This window comes from Pan paniscus, chromosome 7 (assembly GCF_029289425.2).
Source record: "Pan paniscus chromosome 7, NHGRI_mPanPan1-v2.0_pri, whole genome shotgun sequence".
In the NCBI taxonomy this organism is placed as follows: Eukaryota; Metazoa; Chordata; class Mammalia; order Primates; family Hominidae; genus Pan; species Pan paniscus.
Window position 1 is genome coordinate 50,992,705 of NC_073256.2, and position 23,750 is coordinate 51,016,454.

At 38.4% G+C, this 23,750-nt stretch overlaps 1 protein-coding gene and 1 long non-coding RNA gene across 6 annotated transcripts in view; both read left to right on the top strand.

Moving 5' to 3' along the window:
- Nucleotides 1-23,750, top strand: part of NRG1 (neuregulin 1) — a 1,128,445-nt gene that overhangs the window by 777,973 nt on the left and 326,722 nt on the right. The gene's annotated exons all lie outside the window — the stretch shown is intronic.
- Nucleotides 20,718-23,280, top strand: LOC130541743 (uncharacterized). The gene is made up of 3 exons (XR_008955840.2): nucleotides 20,718-20,753; nucleotides 21,198-21,408; nucleotides 22,440-23,280. It is a non-coding gene; the product is annotated as an uncharacterized LOC130541743 (long non-coding RNA).

The following is a 23,750-nucleotide window of genomic DNA, read 5'->3' on the forward strand; positions in this document are numbered from 1 at the left end:
CCTGATGCTGATAACTCTTCCAGAAGGCAATCCTCTTATGAGGGTCAGGGTCTAGAGAGTCCACGTTGCTGCTCGTACTCTCTGTGTTTAATTCCAGCTAACATGACAAAGTGCAAGCGTATGACAAGGACTTTCAGTGTGACCATCAGCTGGAAGAAGCCAAGTGCGTACAGCTCCCGGTGGGGTGGCACATGCTCCTCTTGTGACTTAATGGTGGTTTGTGGCTCCACTTCCCTTGGGGGTTGTTTTTGTTGTTCTTCTCTCAGGACCACATTTTATTTTGATGTTTTAAAAGAGAAAGAAAAGTTCCAAAAACTTCCTTTTTCGTATTTCCTCTTTGAGATCCAGCAAAATTTCTACAACTGGCCTTTTCCAGATGGCTTGCCCAGAATTGCTGAGAGTTCGAGGCCCTCAAGCTCTGGGCTCAACATCGAAGGTTCTTTAAATGTGCCTTTTATCCTTTAGTTTCTGTCACTTGATGATGGGTGACCACCCTCACCTCTCTCTCTCTTTCTCTCTCTCTCTCTTTTTTTTTCCTGCTAAACATGGGATTACTGGAAATATTTCATGATTGGATACATGCTATTGGTTAATCCATTTAACCAAACTCCCATCAATGGATGTGGAGTGTTTACAACATTTTTGCTCTCATAACAGTGCTTGACAATGTAGGGATTTGTCAGGTTTTAATCCAAATAGGGCTTTATGATACTTGCCATTATACTATCAGATACTTTTTCCCACTGATATGGTTTGGCTGTATGTCTCCACCCAAATCTCACCTTGAGTTGTAATCCTCATAATCCCCATGTGTCAAGGGCGGGACCAGGTTGAGGTAATTGAATCATGGGAGCAGTTTTCCCTCATGCTGTTCCTATGATAGTGAGTGAGTTCTCAGGATATCTGATGGTTTTATAAGGGGCTTCCCCCTTCGCTTGGCACTCACTCTGTCCTGCCCCTTGTGAAGAGGGTGCCTGCTTCTCCTTTGCCTTCTGCCATGATTGCAAGTTTCCTAAGGCCTCCCCAGCAGTGTGAAACTGTGAGTCAATTAAACCTCTTTCCTTTATAAATTACCCAGTCTCAGGTATTTCTTCACAGCAGTGTGAGAACAGACTAATACACTCATCTTTTGAATACATTATGCGAAGTACAACAATTTTTTCCAAACCAAACCAGACCTGGCTAAATCCTTTACTATAGACCCCCAGATTGAGAGAGAGGGAAAAAGGAATTGATCTGAATCAAATTTGCTGTTATCAAGAAGTAGGTAGGGAAGGGACCAATATGAGATGTACGAAAATTGGCTCCCAAAGTACAGAAAAATAAAGATTTGACTTGCCTACTCCTGGCATACCAGTTGTAGGTTCTGGCCAACATCTGCCCTTCTCTGAGCCTGGAGCTTCTCTCTTTCAAATGGGAGATAATTGCTGGGCAGCTAGAGCTCACAGGCACACCGCATGATGAGTGAGGTCATGTTAATAAAGCCCTGGGAAAGAAAAGCAATGTGAAACAGCAGGGCTATTACCGTTCCAAGACGATTTTATACAAGTGAAGCTTAAGTTCAGTGTGATGATTAACAAGCTATTAGAGCCAAGTTATTGATTCCTCTATCTTTAGAGTAGCTAATGCAGTGTGCACCAATAGGCCACAGACCCCAAGCTTTCCTTCTTCCTGTGCTCCTGTTCTTTGTAATGATGCTTTCCTTAGGAAAATGAAAATCACTTCGCATACACAGTGCAACATCTTTAAGGCAGGTGCCAGCAGAGAGGAAAAACACCTAAGCTGATTTTGTGTGTTTTTATTATTTTTTCTGATAATAAAGATTAATGCAGATACATGAAAAAAATCAAAACATAAAAAGTAGAAACAGAAAGTCAAATACTGCATCTTCTCACTTATAAATAGGAGCTAAATAATGTGTACAGACAGGCATAACAGAACAGAACAATAGACACTGGAGACTTGGAAGGGTGGGTGAGTGAGCAGGGTTGAGGGATGAAAAATTACCTTAGAGGTACAGTGTACATTATGTGGATGATGATTTCACTAAAACCCCAGACCTCATCACTATACAATATATCCACATAACAGAACTGCACTTATACCCATAAACTTATATTTAAGAAAAGAAATAGAAAAAAGAGAATTTTTTTAAAGTAGAAAGAGGAAAAAAAGTAAAGCATCATCCCAATTTCTTTCACCCTGAAGCAGCTAGTTTTGCTAATATGATCATATACATATGCACACATATGTATATGGTCATATTAAACATATTATTTTATAACTTGTTCTTTGTTCCTTTTCTAACATACTCCTCACAAAATAATATCATTGATAGTTTCCCATTTCAATTAAAACAGATATCAATATAATTTATCAGCAAAATATTTTATGGATGTGTGTACAGTTTTGGTTAATCCATTTAACCAAAATCCTCTTGATGAACACAGAGTATTTACAACATTTTTGCTCTCATAACAATGCTCTGATGAACCTCATGCATTCATCTTTGAGCTTTTGACCAATTTTCCTTCTGTGGTAAATTCCTGAAAGTAGAATTGTTGGGACAAAAGATTTAGAGATTTTGTATCTTTAAACATATTACCAGTTTGCCAACCCAAAGGGTCATATGAGATTACTTTCTGCCTACAGTGTAGTACAGTGCCAGCTTCTCCCAACAACCTTGCCAACGTTGGGTATTGTCAATTTTTTGGCTCTTTGCCAAGCTGATAGGAGAATGGAATGTCTAATGGTTTTTGAATTACATTCTGACTGTGCTGCATCAGACTGTAACTGAATGCAGTTGTGATGTGTCAGGGGACCTGGTTTAACTCATAGCACACTGTTTGAATCTGTGTAATAACTAACTATGATATAATCAGGCTTTCTTGCAGTTTTGAAAAAGAAGCCAAACCTTCACATGGTTTAAATTACTCTCTCATTTACACTCTCCATGTGTGAGATCACCTGGGAAGCCCTTTGGAGATGCCCCCAGTGACCCAGTACAAGTTGTCAACTGCACTCTCCATGAAAGAGAGATTGTTCTGGTCCAAACCCTATGCTCTAGAGGAGCATCTTGGAAACAGCACTGCCCTATAATTGATATTGCTCCATTGGGTGGCCTGTGGTATTCAATTCACTGGAAAGTATCAATCCCTTTGCCTTCAGCAATAATATTTTCACAGTTTTGATGTGTTTTAAAGGTTATTGTCTCCAGGACAGGTAATTGAGGAGGCCTCACACTTCATCAGAGGCCATTTCATCTTTATTACACAGCCACACACAAGGCAGCATTTTCTCCTTTCACTGATGGATTATTTCAAGATTTATAAGGTCTGGTCTACATGAAAGCAAACACATGTTTGGGCAAACAGTCAAATAATTCAAAGATATAGGGTCAGCAGGATCCTAATATAAAAGTCAGGACTTCCAGCCTGGGCAACAAAGTGAAATCTGGTCTCTACAAAAAATACAAAAAATTAGCCGGGCATGGTGGCTCTCGCCAGTGGTCCCAGCTACCCGAGAAGCTAAGGTGGGAGGATTGCTTGAGCCCCAGGAAGTGGAGGCTGCAGTGAGCCATGTTCATGCCAGTGCACTCCAGTCTGGGCCACAAAGCAAGACCTTGTCTCAAAAAATGATAATAATAAATAATAAAAGTCACAACTTTTTCCTCTTCTACCTGTGCCAGAGACCCACCACCTAACCCACATACACACAGGCACACACAAACACACCATACACTTATTCCTTTCTTAAAATGTGGCTTTCAAATATTTGCTTTGCATGCAGTTTTCTATGAAGATATGACCAGTTTCAAGATTATCTACTCTAAGTTTTCTGACTGGTTGTCAGTCAGTCAGTTTGGAACCCTGCCATAACATATTTTCCTCAAATTCCTTGCAGATACTGGAATAATAATGAATGGGAATGTTATTTTGAGCCAATATTTGGAAAGTCCTTATTTGGAATTCTACAGGTTTATGTCTCCTGCCCAGTTCCTAAGCCCTCTTTATAGATAGCCATCCAGAAGATAATCATCCAGCAGCTATCCGGGTACATTCGGCTGACTTGGTTAGTTGGGTCTAAGCAGTATATCCATGAGTTCTAACTCGGGTTTCTCAGACTCTTTTTCCTTCGGGTTTCTCAGACTCTTCTCTCAAACTCAAACTGCCTTCTCCAGTCCATTGCTAAAGCTTGTATGACCTTTGCTTTCCCTCCATTTCTTGACTTGTGGCATCCACTAGTCCTACATTGTAGGACTAGTGTGAGCAGGTCACTCAGCCTGAAAGCACTCACTCTGGGCCTCTAGAGCTAAGTTGCCTCAACACACTTCACTATGGCTTCTCAGAGCACACTCACCTTGAATGTTTAGAAAAGGTAATCTTTTGGGGGTTCAATGAGATCAAAAGCACGGATACCAATTTTGTGATCAGGAATCAGGAAAATCTGGGAAATGAAGAACGAAATGAGGCCTTACCATTTTGATGCAAAGTTCATATTCAAGTGAGTCAGGAGATCTGGTTTAAGTTCCAGATCTGCCTCTTACTAGTTTTAGAATCTTGGGCAATTCTAGGCTGGACGTGGTGGCTCACACCCATAATCCCAGCAATTTGGGAGGCCAAGGCAGGTGAATGCTTGAGCCCAGAAGTTCAAGACATGCCTTGGCAACATAGGAAGGCCCCATTTCTACAAAAATAAAAATTAGCCAGGCATGGTGGTGCATTCCTGTAATCCCAGCAATATGGAAGGTGGGAAGATCACTTGAGTCCCAGAGGTCAAGGCTGCGGTGAGCTATGATCTGCCACTGCACTCCAGCCTGGGTGAGAGTGAGATCCTCTGTTAAAACAAAACAGAACAAAACAAACAACAAACAAACAAACAAAAAACCAAAAAAAATTGGAGGGAATTTAGTTCATATATTTGAGTCTTTGTTTCCTCGTCTAGAAGATGTAGTAAAGATAAACGAGGTCATATATGATTGTCCCTGGCATAATATTTTGGTACTTATTGAAAAGCAGCTATTGTTTTAAGTCCTTTGCATATACATTTCTATGATTTACTATATATCAGTAGCATTTCTCCAACCCATCTTGGCTAGGCAAGCACCACTGAATATGAAGGAGGCCAAATAGAATGATACTATCCAAGCTGCAAAGAAACAAACAAAAGAAAACATCTAAATGCATGCCTCTTTGGAGTGGCATTTGCATCCGTTGCCAATATCCATAGAACAAATGCCTTCAGGCAGGAGAAGTTGGGATAATGTCAATGTTTTTAATAGCTGTAGTAGAGTCCTATTTAGAAAGCAGTAATTATCTCTCCATATTGATTTTTTACATCCCCTCAATAAATCCAGAAGAAATGTGAAGACCATCTGTAAGTGTGATTTTTACCAGGATCACACTCTAATTTGCAATGGCTATGTGTCTGTTTGATTTAGATCAGGGGTTAGCAAACTGCAGCCCACAAGCCAAAACTACCTCCCCCATCTATTTTTATAAATAAAGTTTTATTGGAACACACCCATCACACCCATTTCTTTATATCTGTGCCTGCTTTCATGCTACCATGGTTGTTTTATTTAATTGTAACAGGGATCTAAGAGATCTAGAGCCCATATTGCCCACAGAGCTGAAAACATATGTACTATCTAACCCTTTGCAGGAAAAAAACTTGTTAAATCATGATTGAGATTATAGTAGTATTATTTCTGATTGACTAGGTAGTAATTGGTCCCAGCATGTAAAGTTTCTAATATTAAAGTCACATGATAGAGGAGCTAGAGGCTTAAGAAAAGTATACGTGAATTTATTTATTTGGAATAGGAAGGGAAACATCCCTGGTATCATCATGATGGCATATAGAGGCAGGGCTGAGAGCTAGAATACAGAATACGTCCTTTGCTAGAAACAGTTTCTCGGGCTGGGTTAGAGTGGGTAGAAACTATGGATCATCCTGCCGCAGGTCCAAGTAAACAGGATTTGGCGCTCTACATAATGGCTATAAAGAAACATAAAGGTGATTTCTCCAAGTGTTATGCTAGGTGAGAAATATTTAATAAGTAAGAGCAATCAGAATTGGTCCCATATTGAGAAAGTCTGTTTTGGAGCCCAGACTAAATAGACTGTGCAGTGAGAAATGAAAGGTCAATTTAGATAACTTCATTTAGGGCAAAATCATGACTTAGGAAATCATGACTAGATAAATATCCAGTGAAGAGCAGGGAGAGAAGATTCATCAATGGCCGTGGGTTGCTGTGAACTACAGAACTGAAACATCAATGTATGAATAAAGTGCTGTATTGATGGACAGATGTGTGCATTTTTATGTATATGCCATAAAAAATCTGAATCAATTTCTATTTGAAATAGAGAAAAGCTAGTTCAGATGTTAGAAACTTTTCTGACGCAAAATATTGTGTAATTCATAAACAATTCCTTGTGTTTTAGTTTACAGTATATCCAGAATATAGGACTTGCCTACTGTAATGTATAAAACAAAAGAACTTCAGATTGATTTGTTTGTTAAGTAGTAGACATTCTCCTAGGATGTTTATGTTTGTGAAGATGATAAATGGAAGAATACATCCACAGAAAATGTAGACACAGGCCCTTCTCTCCCAGTCTCAACACCACACCCTACACACACACAATGCCTTCCTTCTAACCTTGTCTATACTGTCTCTGCAACACACAAAGCATATGCCCAGGATAAGCTTCTCTTTCAACCACCTATCAGGCTTTCAACATGTGGTTTGAAAAGATAGTGACATTGCTATGCTCTGACATACACCGTAATGTCAGTACAGCAGAAGCAAGTGGAAGATTCTACTTTTCCGATAAAGATCAGTTGCTGTTTCCTGTCTTGAAGACGAAAGTTGAGCAAAAGCAAAGGTCATCTGTGTTTATATTAACAATGTAAGAGTTATACTACATTTTCGCAACAACATCAGGTCATTATTTATCCACTTGTCCTTTTTTTTTTAATCATTCCTTTGAACTGCCTGCATTTGCTTATCGTGATATTTCTCAGTCTGTAAACAGCCCGAGTAGCTGTTCTATTTCTCTAAATAGAGTCTTAGGTCATTTTATTATCCAGAATTGTAAGTCATCAGAATGCACCCATCTGTTGTCCTTCCACATCTGGGCTAACTTTAACTCTTTAAGCCCATAGAAAAAGTAGAAAAGCCATTGTGATATGAGTTTGATATTTTTTCCTACCATACTGCTTTCCAGCATATGGTTTTCCCTGAAAAATCACAAGGAAATATTTACAAATGTCTTATTTTTCTTTGGACATGGCATTAAACGTGGTAGATCCTCCACCTCCACTTGGCTCTTTCTGATTTTCTGTTACCCTAATTATCCTTCCTGGGATCACAGCTGCTCAGAGCCTCTTCTTACCAATTTAAAAAACCTCTAAAGATGTGACGGCTGCCTTTCCAGTGGCCAAAAAGCAGATTTCCATAGCAGAGGAGCTGCGACTGGGGCAGAGAGCCAAAGACAGCTTGTGCCAACAGCCTTGTCAATATGCCAATCATCTTGTTATAGTTTATTACATGCATGACTTGATTTTCTTGCATGTGCGTTTTAGAGGTAACAACATATTGGTAAACCTGTTTTCAATCCTTTTGATTACCTTCAATTTGATAGCTCCTTCAGTAATGAAGAAAAAAATGGGCTATTGTGTTTGAATTACATTTATCAAATGATTCTAAGATTGTTCTAACGTGTGCGACAGGATAAGCTCTCTTTTAGTCACCAATTGGAGAAATATGCTCAGTGTCAAGGAAATGGAGAAATGCCTCATTATTTATGTTGACTAATGTATAAATACAATATGAACAGGGGCGGTTTCAACCCTGCAAACGTTTTCTTCCAAGTTGCTCTGTGTTTTAGCCAGACTAGACTAGATTGTTCAGTGGTCACAAACTACCCCAAAATCTTAACAGTTTACAACAACGGAAGTTTATTTTCTAAATATATAACATCCACTGAGTGTTGGCCAGCGTTGACTGGGGGTTGTTCTCCACATCACGTCCCTAAGGGACCAACAGTGTTGGAGGAGTCTCTCTTCTCATATTGATGTTCACCATGGCAAAGGCAATGATCACAGTGAACCACATGCTACATTTTAAGCTTCTACCTGGACACCACACAAGTCACTTCCACTTCCATTTCGGTGGTAAAGCAAGTCAATTCAAGTCTGACTTCAGCATCTTTGGGAAATATAATTCCACCCCAGGAGGGGAAGCAGATATGGGTGAAATGTAATAAAATTCACCTCTCCATCAAGTCCTAGTAGCATTGTTTTATTTGAGTGAATTCTTTTCTTTTTTTTTCTTCCTTACAGATCCTCTTTAAAACATCAGCCTGGAAACAGTATCTGTAGAAATCAGTTTTGTTAGTTCTAAAGCAGGGCTTCATTGTTGGGATGTGTTGTCTGCCTTTGTTAGCAGATTTCAATCATAGCCCTAAATGGAAGACACATTTTAGGGCTGTTGCTGCTATAGAACTCCAGGTCTTTCTGCTTAAGGGTTTCACACTTACGTGTGAAGGGAGGACACCCTTGGCCAAAAGAACCAAGGCTGCTCAGTTAGCTGCTGGTTGTCCTCCAGCAAATTCCTAGAACTAAATACCTGGTGCTGAGGTGTCACGACTCAGCAAGTCCTAGAACCTGTGCTTATGACAGCACTCTGATAATTCCCGGTTATTGCATCACTCCCTGATGGAAACCCAGCTTTTATTTCAGCAAAAGTAATGGATTGTTCCAGACCCCTGACCTCCCTTGAAGATGTCTTTTTGTTGGATCTGGCCCTGTATATTTTCCAGTTGGTTCAAGACCTAGAGAAATTTCTACAGACTCTCTCATACCAGGTAGGTTTTTGTTTGTTTGTTTGTTTGTTTGTTTTGCTTTTGGGATAGGACCTAGTCATATTCAGTCCACATTGGAAAGCATAAATTAGTGTAACATACATAAGCTTGTTCATTCCACTCCATGTGTTAGGTTTTTGTTAGTGAACACTGACTGCAAAAATACCAAGGTATAGCCTTATGCAAGCCAACATAGTCATGTTGGACATTAGTGATCTGAGGGTGGAAGTGAAATGAAGTATGGTTTTTTTTTTTCCAAGTCAACTAAACGAACAGGCTGTATGTTTTACAATATGAATTGGGTTGTGATATACAAAGTGTTTATCCAAAGTTACCCTCCTCTTTGTTTTTTAGAATGACAAGACCCAAATGGGAGAATTAGGCCAGAAGCAACAACGCCCTCAGGCTTAGTGAAATTGACCAAAGTTTGAAGGTAAGTGTTTTCAGACCCTGGTTTCCTAGGACCAAGTCTTGGCCTCATCAAACATAATCACAGTCTCCTTTTACCACTTTGGCCCAAACACTATGAAGCCTTTTGCCCACTGGCTCAGCTTCTCTTGCCATATACTGATTACTAATGCCAGTAAAATACCTAGGCACCTTGGCAGTAACTTACGCAAATATGTATATTTCTAATTACAGGGAAGTTGTTAGAACATGACTTGGATTAGAGATACACAGCTAATAATTCAAGAAGAAATAATGCTTTGTTTTCAGTAGAGGAAAATAAAAGCTTCATTTGAATAATTTTTCCTCCTTTCTCTCCCTTTTTGTTTTGATACTTACACATGGGCAATACTGTAAACTGGCAATACAAGAAGTTATCGCAAACAGTGTGGCCATTTCTCCTCAGACACTGGACATCCTACATCTGTTATATGGTTTACCATCCATCCACTTCCTTGCTATAGCTCCAGGTCCACAATTCTTTGTCATGTCATTGCTCTTGACCTATACCATGACTGATAACCATGTACATTTTTAAGAAAAAAATGTAAATTAATTAAAATAATTTAAAAACACATATCCATATGGTGTATGTGCATACATTTTGCTTTTTCTAATCTTATCTTTGCAGTTCAAAAAGGTTAAACCTGAATGTGATATGTGTGTGTATGGAAACTGAATGCACTATAGGTTCAAATAGGCAAGGAAGTTGCTTAGTAACATCCTGTTCTTGACTTGCATTTTCCAATAAAGTGTGTTTCCAGCCTTAGGACAGTGCTACTATTATTGCTGGTGGATTTTGTAATGTAAGCTTGACTCATTCAGTGTCAAGATCACCTAAGGCCAAATTCCCATTCCACACGAATTCTCTTTCAAGGGATGTCCTACCCTTCAAGATGCCCTTAAGAATTCTGGATTCCTTAAATATAGAACTATTTGTGCTTACTCATAAAACAGGGAATGTTATAATATTTCTCTGCTTCACTGTGTCCAAGGAAGTAGAGAAATCTGGTACCATATTTATGAGCAGCAATAAACCATGTGTTTTGCTTTTTCCTAAAACAAGCCTGGCAAACTGTTTAAGAACACATGTGCAGAGCTTGGGCACAGGGTGAGAGTTTGGTGGCACGGAGTGAGGCTAGAGATGGGCGTGTGGAGAGTCTGATATCCTGATATCAAAGCAATTCCATTCAGACTTAGGCCTGAGCTGCTCCCAGTCATCCAAGTCATTTTTACTAATATCTGACAACTTGCAAATATTGTGTTATGTTCAACACTGAAAATAAGGACTGTGCATTTCCTTTTGTCTAAATGATGATTAAATGGTAAAGCAGCTACAGAAGTATTGACTAACGACAGCATCCATTTACTAGAAAATATGTCATTTGCTACTGCAAACATTTATGGTCTGATTATACCTCATGTTACACTGCAATGGTTTGGGTTTTTTGTTTTTTTTTTTTTTTTTGGTATTTTTGGTACATCAGAAACACTTTTCCCAATGTTTGTTAGTTTAAGCATTGGTCAACATTTATTTATTAAGCATTGACTTTATAAAATAGGTACCAGGAATATGAAAATGAGTAAGATATGTTCCCTGACATCCAGTAGCTCATAGTCTAGAGATGTCACCATAATAATAACTAGCATTTATTGGACACCACCTGTGTCTCCTGAAGCCTGTTACCTCATTTAATTTTGACAAAACCTTATGAAGTGAATATTATCACACAAACACACACATTTAGAGAATGAATGTGAGGCTCAGAGAAGTTAAACACATTGCCCATGATCACAGAACCAGTTAGTGGCAGAGTTGGGATTTAAGCCCAGATCTTTCTGATTCTAGAGCGTATGTTCTATCTATGAAGCTCTTACTGATTTTATTTTATATCAAGTGAACTGTGTAATACATAAAGTCACTCAGGATACAGTACTGGATGGGGATTATGATACTAGGCAGTGCTCACTCTAGCAAATAGGTATCAGAGCCCTGGCATAGGTCCTCACTTTTGCTAGGATTCTGTCCCTTGCTGATAAACGGGAATCCACACGTCCTGGTCCAGCACTTATTCTCAGGCCTCCCAGGGACACTCACTCTCCATCACGTAGTCTCTTCCCCAAGTAGTCTATGTTTCCCTCTGCCTTGCGAGTAACTTCATCTGTGTGTACCAAACCTGTCACCCCTCTTAGTAGTCCTCAAAAGACAAGACTTCAAGGGAGAGTTAATATTCTCAGAGTTCATCAGAAATACCTGTTTCCAAGGTCAAGACCCACCTTAGAAAGGAGGTCTTCATATACCCTGTCTGTGCTTATTTTGTGTTTTCACAACACAAAATATTTTAACGATGATTTAATTTAGTTGTGTATTGATAGTCTCTGTCAATCTCTCAGGGTTTTTTTTTCTGAGAGAAAAAATTACATTTTGTAATTTTTTAATTTAGAAACAACAGCAATAACAACTTGAGTCGGTGACTTCTGAACCATTTTTGTTCTAATTATCACTGTAAACCTAAATGTGTGAATACTATCAGTAGGGATAATATTTACCCTATGGGACTGTTAAGCAATTTAAGATGAGATAAGAAATGTCACAGGGAAAAGGTGTTACTCCACACATGGTAGTCATTATTATTTATTGGGTTGAAGTCTTGGCTTCCTAAAGGGCAATGGTGATTTAATAGAATATAAGCAACTAAATCCCAGGTTAAAGCAGTGAATTCCTAATTGTAGAATTTTCCTGTTCAATTATCAGGTGGGAAAGGCCTGTCAAGATGTATATGGAAGGAGTGAGATCCTTGAAATAATTAATACACCTGGTATAACTCCCATCATTAGGTAAACCTGGGCTCATCCCTACTAGACAGTAATAGAAACTTAGAGGATAAAAGGATAGTCACAAAAATAAATAGAATATATTGAAAGCTAACTATGTACTAAACAGTGTTCTAGGCATATTTTACATTTATTAATTCATTTAAACCTCTCAACTCCCTATAAAGTAGACATTACTAATTATCTCCCTTTTACAAAAAAGAAATCTGAACCTAAGAGAGTTTAAAAAATTTGCCCAAGACCACATAATCAGAAGGAAGATTTTGAATCTGATTTTTCCTCACAGCAAAGTCCATGCATTTTCCACTTTATCACACCAGTTTTTGTTTTTGTTTTTGTATTATTATTTTTGAGACAGAGTCTCATTCTGTCACCCAGGCTGGAGTTCAGTGGCTGTCAGCTCACTGCAACCTCCGCCTCCCAGGTTCAAGCGATTCTTGTTTCTCAGGCTCCAGAGTAGCTGGGACTACAGGTGTGCACTTGTATTTTTTAGTAGAGACAGAGTTTCCACCATGTTGCCCAGGCTGGTCTCGAACTCCTTTTACTCAAGCAATCCTCCCGCCTCCCAAAGGGCTGGGATTACAGGTGTGAGCCACCGCACCCAGCCAATCACACTGTATTTAATATCACAACGAAGTGCAGTCTGCCCTTCTCAGGATGATCTTAGATCTATTTTTCAGCAAGTCGCATTCGGGTGGAGCAAAAGCTTTTAAATGGTGGTCAATTACACAATGATTAAATTTAGTTTACCATTATAGGTCAAAGGGAAGTGGGAAGAGTTTGATGACTGTATATTTGTCATGTTTCTAGTTATAGTGTACAACTCTGCCTGTTTATCTGAGTGAGTGCCAAGAGGTGAGGTCAGGGCAGGGGCCCTAGCACATGGCACATACTATCTGCCCCCATAGCTATTTTGACTTGGACAGTCATTGTGCTGGGTGGTAAAAATTCCAGTGGGCTGGGTAGGACATACTGGGGCCCTGTTTCCTCTCATCTGTGTTTGAGAACTAGGCAGCATTGCATCAAATGGAAGGAACAAGTGATGAGACATCAGGAAAATATCAGAATGAAAGAGAAATGCAAGGCTCTAAAGGAAGTTCCAACTCACTTCGACACCCTCCAGTTAGCAAAGAGGTGACAGAATCCCAAAAGGGCAGGGGAGAGATTATGGATAGCAGGCTCCTGGAGGAAAAACTAGGTATGTCCAGTAGCAGATCTGTGGAAACTATCAGAAACCGAGCTAATTGTGGACTTCTTAGCATGCCTCAGGAAATGGGAAGGAACTTTTCCCTTTTGGGCTTGTATTTTTTCCAATTTTCCTTGTTCAGGAAATAATTAATTCTTTAAGCAATGTAACCTCCTGCTGTGATTTCTCAATTCCACAAAAGAGAATAATTATAGATTAATAATGGACCAAAATAGAAAAAGCTAAATGTGTGTAGCAGATAAGTAGGAAATGTTCTGTCTTGTAAAGCGTATTGTTTCGGTGCCCGGCAACACAGAAACAATTCTCATCTATGCAGCTCTAAATGGATGTTAGAATTCACCCCTCTTTCCTACTGGTATAAAATTCTCAGTCTCAGTAGGACTAACGCTTTGACACATCCTAAACCTCACCAGGAGTAGGAAATATTTCTCATAGCATAAATATTTTTTCTTCCTTGAACTGAAAGGTTTGTGGCCTTCCCCATGCATGATAACTGGGCAGTTTTCAGAATATACCTCACAGTAAAACTTAGACTTCACACCTGTAATCCCAGTACTTTGGGAGGCCTAGGTGGGCGGATCCTGAGGTCAGGAGATCAAGACCATCCTGGCCAACATGGTGAAACCCCATCTCTACTAAAAATACAAAAATTAGCTGGGCGTGGTGGCACGTGCCTGTAATCCCAGCTACTTGGGAGGCTAAGGCAGGAGAATCACTTGAACCAGGGAGTCAGAGTTTGCAGTGAGCCGAGATCACACCACTGCACCCCAGCCTGGTGACAGAATGAGACTCCATCTCAAAATAAAATAAAATAAAATAAAATAAAAAACTTAGACTTCAAGTTTTAACTATTGAAAAACTTCCATGAATTGGGTACAGTACTGAGCTAAACGTTGTATACATGTTATTTATTCAGGAAATATTTTCAGGTACTATGCTGAGTGCTAAAAGCATTGTTCTTCCTTTTAATACTAACAATGCCTGTGAAAAATATGTAGGATTATCCACACTTTATAAATTTAAAACATTAGGATTCAGAAAAGTAATATGCACATGCTCCTATACTTTACATGTGACAGACTGGAATCAAATGGTTTAGGATGCCCCGAATAACTGAACTCTTAATGCCCCAGAAGCCCAGATCGGGACCCACCACTGGGAGTTACAGCCCTCTGGAGCCAGCTTCAGAGGTGCACGGGTTTATTCTCTTCCCTATTCACCAGTGAAAGAAGCCCAGAGCCTCCATTCCAGGCACTCTGTGCTTCCCAAAGTAACAATTACTTAATTTGACAAGATAATTTAAAGAGATTGCCAAAATAACTTACAGGAGATTGCCAGTATAATCAGCCCTCCCATATCTGGGGATTCTACATTTCCAGATTCAACCAGTTGAAGAGAGAAAATATTTGAAAAAAAAAAATTTTAAATAATACAAATAAAAACAATACAACATAGCATTTATATCATATTGGGTATTGTAATTAATGTAGAGACCATGTAAAGTATATGGAAGGATGTGCATAGGTTATATGCAAATATGCTATTTTATGTCAGGGAGTTGAGCATCTGCAGATTTTGGTATGGAGGCAGGGGTCCTGGAACCAACATCCCGTGGATACCTGAGGGACAAATGTAATCACCATGTTTTCCCAGGTGGATTTTTAACAGTGGCCTTCTGGAGACACTATGCCTATGGTTTTGTCTAATTGTTAAAAATTGGGATGGGTGAAGAAAGATGGCAGATAGGCACAATGGGAGGCAGACATTTCCATAAATGCCTTTTAAATCAGATCCTTTCTAGATTCACTTTTGGCTCTGGATCTGGAAGCTATCATCATGGCAACCCCAGAGTCCCATTGGTTTGCCTATTGGTTAGGTGGGCCAAGGTGTCCACATATCACAAAAGAGTTCTCAAAAAATTTCTTCCCAATAACGAGGGAGATTTATATTTAAGAGCACCTTTAGCCAAACTGAAGGAAGGGAAAGTTCACAAATATGGTAATAGCTCAAGTCAATGAATTAGTGGCTTTGTGTAGGGTAATTGTTGAGACCTCCCCAGTTGACTGACCAAAACAATTCTTTGTTGGCTAGCAGAGTTAGAGAATAGAATTTTGCATAATCCAAGTATTTCATATAGGTCCCTTCTGCTGTTACTGGAGCACTAGTGAGCTATTGTATTTGTGGTCATAATATTAGCTGCATAGGTAGTTCTATAAATGTGTCTGGTTAATAATCCACAAACGTCAGTGTTTTACATTTGTAAGTAAAGAAGTCTCTGTCCACAGCAAAAACGTTACCAGGCAATATTTTTTAGCATAAAAATATAAAATAAAATCAAGTTACTTCAAAGTTCTGAAGAACTAGAAGTCAATAAAATTCATAAATATTTATTTTTCAATAATTCTGGGTGTATCTTAGGATCCTAATATAGGATGTACATCCTAATATAGTTATGTTTACCTGTCATTTATTTTCATGGATATATGCCAGTACTTCTATAGTAAGGTTTTATTGGTAAAATGTTTTTTATTCTTCAAAATGCAGATTCCTTTCATAGGGTATATTCATCTACCATTTTCCATTCTTTGAAATCTGAAATAAGTCCTAACCTTATACATTCACCAGGAGTGTGTATTAATCACTTCTCACACTGCTGATAAAGACATACCTGAGACTGGGTAATTTATAAAGAAAAAGAGGTTTAATGAACTCACAGTTCCACGTGGCTGGGAAGACCTCACAATCATGGTGGAAAGTGACAGGCACATCTTACATGGCAGCAGGCAAGAGAGAATGAGAGCAAAGCAAAAGGGAAAACACTTTATAAAGCCATCAGATCTAGTGAGACTTATTCACTACCACGAGAATTGTGTGAGGGAAACCACCCCCATGATTCAACTGTCTTCCACCAGGTCCCTCCCACAACACGTGGGAATTATGGGAGCTACAATTCAAGATGAGATTCAGGTGGGAACACAGCCAAACCATATCAGAGTGTATACTTTCATTTTATTCCTCAATCTTCATTCCTTAAGTTTTCAACAAATAATTTGCTTTTGAAAGGATTAGGAGCTTAAGTTGGCTTTATAGTTATCCAGTAACCTTTTGATTTCTCCAACCAATGATTTGTAAAGGAATCTTCAGATTCAGATTTATCCTTTCCTACTTCATCTTCAATTGCTAAATTAAGCATGAGTCCCATCACTGAGATAACAGTCTTTCTTGGACAGAGTTATGCCAGGTCTTTTTCTATGTAAAGCAGTCATCTATTAGGCTGTCGTTGGTCCTTCAAGATGAAACTGTGTGCATTGGATCCATGTGAATGAACATAGAACATTATACAAATATTGTATGTTTCTATTCTTTGCTTGAAGCTCCTGGTTACTTAGATCTTATAGTGCTTCATAGTATAAAAAATGGTTAAAATACTTAAAAGTTTTAAAGATAAAGATGTCAGTGTCACAGTGCATAACTGGGTTTTACATGATCAAGTAGACACACATACACACACACACACACACACACACAATTTAAAAAATCTCTGATGCACTATGCCATACTCAGCACCAATCTCCATTACAACTCTCCCAGTGTTTCCTGGCCAGGCAGGTCACCAAGATGTTTGGGACTGTTTATGCCTTTGCACCTACTCATCATAATATTGTGTGGGGATCAATGGGAGAGATATTTGGCCCATTTTTAAGCCATATCAGGGGATCTTCCACTTCCTAAACTCACTTAGACTTGGAATTTAAGTCTAGACTATTTTGTTTTTAACCTTGCTAACACCTACCTACCTACCTACTTATTCATTGTCCATAGCCTAGGTAGTCTTGAAAAACCCTCCATTCCTGCAACTTCCCCCAATGCCTTCTCTGAACTCAGTGTCACTCCTGTGTGCCTCCTTTAGTGTTTTTTGTTTGTTTGTTTGTTTTTGTTTGTTTGTTTGTTTTTGTCATTGCACTCACCACCTTATATTGTAAAAGTCTATTACTAAGGAAGTATTCCTCCCTCCTTTATGTGCAGAATTCCTTGACAGAAAGTATAGGTCATGTTTACCTCTGTCTTGCCTCCAATGCGCAGCATGAAGCCTGGCTCTATGATCAGCTCTAAAGAAATGCTTGTTGATGGGCAAATAAACTCAAGAATCTCACACCAGAGCCAGACCAGAAGTTTCCTTCATTTCATGACTGGTTTTCACAAAAACAAGCATTAGGGAGAGTGGAAGGAAGAGCTTGCAAAATACCTTACTACTGCATTATGAATGTGGAGTTGTAATTTTGAGGTTCTTTATCCATGAAGATGGTCCTTAAAATTCAGAATTTTAATTACCAACATAACACCATCCTTTCTTACTAGTATCATTATTTTATACTATGTTTTCAATAGGACATATCTGATGGAAATACATTTCTTTTGATATTATTTATTATAACTGGTGAGCTACATTCCACCCAATAGTAAATGCCTCTCAGCAAAAAGATAGATACTTTTGATAGTTAATATATTCAGATATTATGTTGTTTGTGGAAACCATAACTTAATAAATTTTAAAACAGTGTCTTCTTTAAAAATAATTTTTTATTAAACTTTGTATTTTGAGGTAATTGTAGATTCACATGCAGCTATAAGAAATAATGCAAACAATACTTTTTACCCAGTTTCCTCCAATGGTGACATCTTGAAAACTATTGCACAATAGCACAACTTTGATATTGACACTGATACAATCAAGATACAGAACATTTTCATCCAGGCATCCCTTGTGCTTAGCCCTTTTATAGCTACCTCTACTTCCTTTGCCCACCCTCACCTTAAAACCCTGGCAATAATTAACATTTTGTCATTTCAAGCATGTTATATAAATGGAACCATACAGTATATAACTTTCAGGTATTGGTTTTTTCCAATCAGCATAATTCTTTGGACATTCTTTACTTAGCATACTTCTCTGGAGATTTTCTAGGTGCTTGTGTACTAGTAGTTCATTCTTTGTTATTGCTGCATAGTATTTCATGCTAGGGATGTTGAGCCATTTACCCATTGAAAGATACTTGGGTTGTTTCTAGTTTGGGGAGATTATAAATAAAGCTGCTATAAATACTCATACACAGATTTTTGTGTAAACATACATTTTCATTTCTCTGAGATAAATGCCTAGGAATGAGTGTGATTTCTAGATCTGATAGTAATTGCATGTTTAGTGTTTTTAAGAAACCGACAAAATATTTTCCAAAATTAGATGTGCCATTTTATATTCCTACCAGCAATGTGACAGCAATTGTTTTTCTGTATCTTCACCAGCATTTGGTGGTGTTACTTTTTTTATTTTAGCCATTACGATCAGTGCATAGTGATAGCTCATTTTGGTTTTACTTTGCATTTCTTTAGTGGCTAATGATGTTGAACATCTTTTCATAGGCTTATTTGCATCTGTATATCTTTAGTGAAATGTTTCTCTGTTCCTGTTGCCTATTTTCTAATTAGATTGTTTTTTGACTGTTGAGTATAAGAGTTCTGTATATATTCTTGATAGCAGTCCTTTGTCGGATATGTGATTTACAAATATTTTCTCCCAGTCCATAGCTTGTCTTTTTTATTCTCTTTACTGTTTTTTTCCACAAGGCAAAAGCTTTTAATTTTGATAAAAATAACTTTTTATACTTAATTGGCAACCAAATACCTAAATGTCTTTTGATAGAAAAACTTGCCCTAGATAATGTAAAATCATTTTACATATTCACAGATCCATCTCCACTAATGTCATATAAGTTTAAAAATCACAAAGTAATTTGAACAGATTCCTAAATTATAAATTAGCTAACAGTTATTTTTTGCTCAAATCTTTAGTTGTACATTTACTTCAAATAAACATTTGTTAAAAACGTACTCTGTACTGAGGAATGAGGATACAAAACTCATAATTTGTCATTTCTTTGCTTCAGGGACTTACATTTTACTGGATTACATCTAAATTTTTATTTGGCAGTTTTATTCCAGGAAGATCATGACAGTCTTGTTTTCTAAATCTTAACTGCCTTTTGATGAAAAAGAAAGATAAGGCTTTAATTTCTCTCGTGAAACCTGAAGAAGTAAAATAAAATAACTTGTATGTCCCTTCACAAGCCACAGTCAGAACACTGTCACAATCTCGACCTTTGCTCCCCAACCCTATTTTGCAAACCAGATGCTATTTCTTTGGACATTACAGGCTATTTTCAAAATACATCAGAACTTAACAAAACATCATATTAGCTAAATAGCACTATAGGAAACTGCTTATAGTATTAAAATTATGTCTTGAGTTTATAATTATATAAAAATTGAATCTACCCTAGAGCAAAAATTATAATTAACTACTAAAAAATCGAATAAGTGATTTTTTTTTTTTTTTTTGAGGCAGGGTCTCACTCTATGGCCCAGGCTGGAGTACAGTGGTGTGATCATGGCTTACTGCAGCCTTGATCTTCTGGGCTCAAGCAATCCTCATCCTCCCACCTCAACCCCTCCAGTAGCTGGGACCACAGGTGCACCCCACCACACCTGGTATATTAGTTTATTTTCACATTGCTGTAAAGAACTACCTGAGCGTGTGTAATTTATTAGGAAAGCAGGTTAAATTGATTCACAGTTCCTCCTGGCTGGGGAGGCCTCAGGAAACTTACAATCATGGCGGAAGACAAACGGGATGCAAAACACCTCTTACAAGGTGGCAGGAGAGAGAGAGAGTGAGAGGGGAACTGTCACACACTTTTAAACCATCAGATCTCGAGAGAACTCACTGTCATGATAATAGCAAGGGGGAAGTCCGCCCCCATCATTCAATCATCTCCCACCAGGCACCTCCCCTGACATGTGGGGACTACAATTCTAGATGAGGTTTGGATGTGGACACAGAGTCAAACCATACCACCCAGCTAATTTTCTTTTCTTTTCTTTTTGGTAGATATGGAGTGTCACTATGTTTTGTTTCCCTAGCTGGTCTTGAACTCCTGGGCTCAAGTGATCTGCCCACCTCGGCCTCCCAAAATGCTGGGATTACAGGTGTGAGCCAGTACACCCAGCCAAGAAGTGATTTGTATAATGGCAGGATTATGAATGATTATTTCTGTGTCTTTAATTTGATCATATTTTTTAAACAGTCATTATTTTTGGTCATCATGCTATATACTACAGAGAGCAGTTTTTAATTTGTGAAGGTGTAAGTCAACTTGATTTAGCTGAACATAGCAGAGAGTCATCAATCAAACTGATTGATGACTAAGTGTCCACAGGGTAACACATCATCATAGTTGTTTCCATGTTGATGAATTATGATGTCACAAACTCATCAAGACTGTGACTCAGTGAACCATCTAGACAGAGGATGAAATGCAGTAGTTCACCAACATGTATGCCATCTTTGTATTATATGGTATTATTAATTAAAACGAAGGGCTGAGTATTTCTTTCATTGAGATTACATGAAGATATTACGTATATTCAGACTTGCCTGAACACGGCTATGCTGGTTTTAAATTGAAGGTTTTCACAAAGCAAAAAGTTGAGAAACAGAATTTGACATAGAATTGTGTATTTATTAGAAAAGATCTTTTCTTCTCATATTCTGAAAAGCACACTCATTAATTACAGTTAAATTCAGGCAAATTTGGCAAATTTTCGTCAGTATACTTATTCTTTTGTTAGTTAATAGCTTTGCTTTTCAGTTTTAGATATTGGTATTAAATATATAAAGAGAAAAGATCTTAGTGTTCTCATGCTCAGAGATTAAGAAAATAGTTATAGGTTTGAAATTAGGCACTTTCCCTGATAGTTTTTGTTGGTACATGCTTTAGGTTATGTTTCTATGAACAACCAGATGCAAACGTCCTGGCATTCATCCTGCCTGCTTGCTGTTTGTACCATCTCCGTGGTAGCAACCATCCAAGCTGCTGGAAGCACAGACTGAGCTCTATGAGTCAATTATTTTATATACCTGGGAACGTGCAAGCCTTCCTGTCACTCTTTGATGTTAATATGTAGACAGTTTGCAGCCTAGGCAACATGGTGAGACCCTGTCTCCAAAACTTCCAAAAATTAGCCACCAGGTGTGGTGGTACATGCCTGTAGTCCTAGCTACTCTGAAGGTTGAGGCAAAAGGAACCCTCAACCCCAAGAGTTTGAGGCTGCAGTGAGCTATGATCGCACCACTGCACTCCAGTCTGGGAGACATAGTGAGATGCTGTCTTTAAAATAATAATAATAATTTTAAAAATTAAAAAATATCTAGACAATTTCTCTGCTTTCAAGACTCTTCAAAGATCTCAAAGAGAAGCTTTACTTTGGAGTCTCAACAGAGGCCATTCGAAAACTCAACCTGGTTTTTCAACAATAAATTAGAAATGTAACGCTAACAGTGGGTGCCAAGGCCAAACATCAGGGAAAAGACATTAGTGACCTTGAGTTCTAGACTAGATTTTACCAGTTTCTGACCTTCAACTCTGGTACTCGATTTTCTCATAAACGTGAGAAAATATCTTAACCGTATCACAGAATTGATGTGAGAATTCAAAATAAAGCATATTTAAAGCTCCTAGGTTAGTGCTTCATTTATGAAGGTCAGTGCTTCATAAATGATAGTTATTTTTTTCCATTCAAAATAGAGATCAAAAAGACTTTATCTCACTAATGTGTCATGCAAATAAGGATTAATCCTGTTTTCTATTCCTGAAGCATACAGAAGGTGATTTCTTTCTCCATCATTTCCATCTGACTATCATCTGGGAGAACACACAGCTGCTCCACATCTGGTGCAACACAGGCAGATGTAGCTGTCCAGAGGGAGAAGAGTGTTTGCTTTTCTCCACTTAAACACTGACCCTCTTCTGCTTAGATTCAAAGACTGTCTTCCTTCTGCAGGTTTACCTGAGCCTGGACTCAAAGAATTACCTTCATTATGAGCTAAAGGAAGTCAGGCCCATTCTTCTTCTGCCTGGCCCCTCTGGCTCTTTGGCACTTCCCACATCCTCCTCATTTGGAAAGGCTTCATGACTTTCTGGTTCACAAAGCAGCTCTGTTGTTGCTTATTTCCACTACAGGGAAAAGGTGAAACACTTCACTCAGGGCGCGGAACAATGGAAGTCCCTGGAAGGAAAGGCTTGAAAGAGAAAACCAAGTGGCTTCTGAGATATTCGAAAGTCCAGTTGTTTTTCCTTTTTAAAAATTTTCAGATGCTCTTTGATGCCATTTCATAAAGCCTGTGATTGGGCCAAAAGTCTTAGTTCACCATGTACCACAAATAGTGTACTCTATATAGCATATGCTTGACTAAGAAAAAATAAAGATTTAGAAATAGATGTATTGAGGACATGCCATTAAAAGCAGCCTCCATTGAATCAACTGTTTTTCAGAGTACTGTCAAGCTGACCTTAAACTAGTCTAATCAAGGTAGGTGGTGGATTCCAAACTTGGGAAAAAGTGAGTCTTTGTATTCTGTGAAGTTTAATAACTACCCAAGGAAGAAGTGTTGGATACAACAACTATGAGTATCTTAGAAAGTATGTCTTTTTTTTTTTTTTTCTGAGTCAGGGTCTTGCTCTATCACCCAGGCTGGAGTGCAGTGATGTGATTATAACTCATTGCATTGCAATCTTGACCCCCTGGGCTCAAGCCATCCTTCCATCTTAGCCTCCCAAGTAGCTAGGACTACAAGTGGATACCACCATGCCCAGCTAATTTTTTTCTTAATTTCATTTTTGTAGAGATAGGATTTCCCAGGCAGGTATCAAACTCTCAAACTTCCTGGTCTCAAGCAGTTCTCCCACCTTGGCCTCCCAAAGTGCTGGCATTATAGGCATGAGCCACCACACCCAGCTTGGGTGTCTGTCTTTATGCTAAATGTCCGAGCCTTTCCATTTGTCTTTTGCCTCTTCATAAACCTTGGCTGAGCTTTATCAGGTCATTCACATCTTTCATTACAGGCAAGTGGTAAACTTAGTAATATACTTCCTCTGGTGACAATGGGCAAAGGACTAGAAGCATAAGTAAAGAAATAGTAGACTGAAATAAGCAGATTTTGACATGCAAAAAGATGCAGCAAGGTGAACCTGGTTAAGAAATAGACTCAGAGAGCTTGAACATGGAAGGATGCTAGGACAAGTGGCAGCTAAGGCAGAAAGACAGCCATGGTTCCAGATGTCTGGGGAAACAATGGAAGGGCAGATATTACAAAGTTTTCCATTTTGTACCAGAAGTGTCCGTATGAACACAAACTCCTAGTAAGTGTTCTTAATTGTTCTGTGGGCTGATGTACATTTTTCTCCTACAATAGGAACTAGCAATCTACATATTATTTACCAAGCCTTCCTATATAGAAGCATTTATGATTATTTTTTGTTTATATAAATGTC